General features: G+C 37.3%; 1 protein-coding gene across 4 annotated transcripts in view; it reads left to right on the forward strand.

Moving 5' to 3' along the window:
• ZFHX4 (zinc finger homeobox 4) overlaps positions 1-2500 on the forward strand; it is a 150066-nt gene that overhangs the window by 20250 nt on the left and 127316 nt on the right. The gene's annotated exons all lie outside the window — the stretch shown is intronic.

The raw sequence follows: 2500 nt of genomic DNA on the forward strand, positions 1-2500 counted from the left end.
TTGATTTTTTTTTTTTGATGTCTTAAGGCTATACAGATACATGCTTAATATATATCCATTTTGCTTTTTTTTTTAATATACTGTATGGTTTTCATTGTGATTTCTTTTGTAAAGAGGATTGAAATCTGTTGTAGAGACTTTGTGGAAAAATGCTTGTTCTGAGGCAGTCCTTGTAATTTTTTTTATCTATGACTTTGTGAAACTTTGTTATAACTCATGCAGAAGGTCCCCGGGGAGGACATTTTTTTGTTTTTATTTTTCAATACTGAAGATGATGTAGCCTCTAATGGATGCATCTTCCATCATATGTTATGTACAATCAGTAAGTTATGCCAGTAATTTTTAATTCCTCATCAAGGTATAATGATTTCATCTACCTTATCTGATAGCAAACATGGCCACAAAGACTGTAAACAGCTCAAGTATGGAAATATACATTCTGGTTTCTCTCTGTGCTGCTCGTCAGTTCAAAGATTTAGTATTTGTTTTAATTGGAATGAAATATACTCTTGTTTATACAATTGTGATCAGAGGGCTGATGTCATTGTTTAGTACTGATTAATACTGAAGTTATATAAGGAGACAACTATAAATGTGCAGCTTATTTAAAAATGTTGATTAAGTAACAGAAAAGATGTTATGACACTTGTTACTGTGCTGGTTTTGTTTTTCACTCTGACTATGTGGTGGAAGGTTTAAAAATATAGTTTACTTCTGCTAAATCTTTTAGGAGAAAATTGCAGCAGCACGACTGTTCAGCACAGGGCTGTGGGAAGAAGGGGAAGGGTGAGATGCTTTGCTGTAGAACCCATTTTGTATGGGACTAAAATTACTTACTGCTCATAAATGCCATCTGGCCCCAGTGTAGTGTGCATGCCCAGGACTGTAACTGGCAACTGTTTCTGTGTGTGTGAACTGGACACTGTGATGCTGTGGGATACCATAATACACTGTAGTGTGGGTAAAGCCTGTTTCAAGCAGAAAAGGTTAAATGGAAAGCTTCAGATACGGCTAGAATACTTTCAGGGAGTTGCATTTGGTTCCATTTGCTGTATTAACTCCTTTTTATCAGTTAGTTTTACCCACTAAAAGAGGTTTCCCCCTGACTGATCCTTTCATGGTACTGGGTAGGGCAGAGTTACAGCCCATGCATCCCTGTATCATTTCTGGGAAACAAAACAGAAGTACTGCTGCCACTTTTTCTGTGCAATGGCCCAAAAGACTTCTTGTACACATGATGTGTGCCAGCTGTGTGTGTGTGTGTGTGTGTGTCTTCTTGCTTGCATGTGTGTTTACACGTGACTGAAAGAGCCTCACAAGTGCAGTTGCTGAGTGCATACATGTAAAAATACTTTGTACCAGCCTTGTTTATCCTTTTGTGTCAGAGTTGAGAATGAAGAGTTGACTGGTATGAAGACATTTATACCAGTCCTCTACAGATGGAAGGGGCTGGGAGTTGCTTTCTGGTGCAACTCTCCTTGTGCAACTTTTTATCTGTAGATAAGGCCCTCGGAGGAGAATGCGTTAGATGTGCAGGCTTTCTTCAGGATGCATACACTGTTTGTGCAGATTTGCCAAGTGGGAAGGTAAACATGCTTGTCTCTGGACTAATTAGAGAATTATTAAGTTTCCATGCTCATTGTGATCAGATTATTTCTAAAGGTTTTTAAATTGCATGTGTGCCATGAGCAAACTTAACGTGGTTCTCATCAGTGATTAAAATTACACACCAAGCTTTGTGACGTTTGATTCAGGAGCAATTAGGCTGTCATTTTAGCCATCTCAGATACCAAAACTAATTTTGATTCATTTTCATTCTATGCAAATCTTCTGATGTATCTTAAACTGATCACTTCCTCTCTCTGATGTAGCTGACAAGATTAGACTTGATTACACTTAAAAAAAATTAAGCAGCTATCCTTCATACTTAATATCTCAGTGACCTTCACTGAAGCCTTCCTAGGGAAGGATTTTTTTTTTTTAATCCCAAAATCACACTGAGTGATTTTATGCAGGGCTATGGCACCTGTCTATTATTTATATAAACTTATATTGTCCAGCTATGCAAAATTTTTGAATTGGATTTCCTTTTCTTGTAAATGAGAAGATGTAGAAAATATTAATGCTTCAGATATCTAAAACAATAGTTTTCAGGATCTAATCAAACTTTTTTACTTAATTGAAAACTCATCTGATAAATTAGTTACTGCTTTTGTCTAAAATTAATGAAATCTATCATGCTGGCTTATGACTGGAATGAAGATTGCTTACCTCCTGCATAAAAGCAAGGCAGAGTCTATATCATAGGCTGAAAAAAACCACTAAAGTTTCAGAGTACTCAGCTGTTGTGTACAGTGCCATCATTCTGCAAACGGAGAGATCTGCAAGGACTCGGGGTAGCTTAGGCTGTAATCAGGCTACTATTACAGTGGTTGGAGCCTGGCAGGCTCAGGAAAAAAATGAAGGAAAGCAGACTTTTAACCAATGCATGCCCGACTTT

This window comes from Agelaius phoeniceus, chromosome 1 (assembly GCF_051311805.1).
Source record: "Agelaius phoeniceus isolate bAgePho1 chromosome 1, bAgePho1.hap1, whole genome shotgun sequence".
Taxonomy (NCBI): Eukaryota; Metazoa; Chordata; class Aves; order Passeriformes; family Icteridae; genus Agelaius; species Agelaius phoeniceus.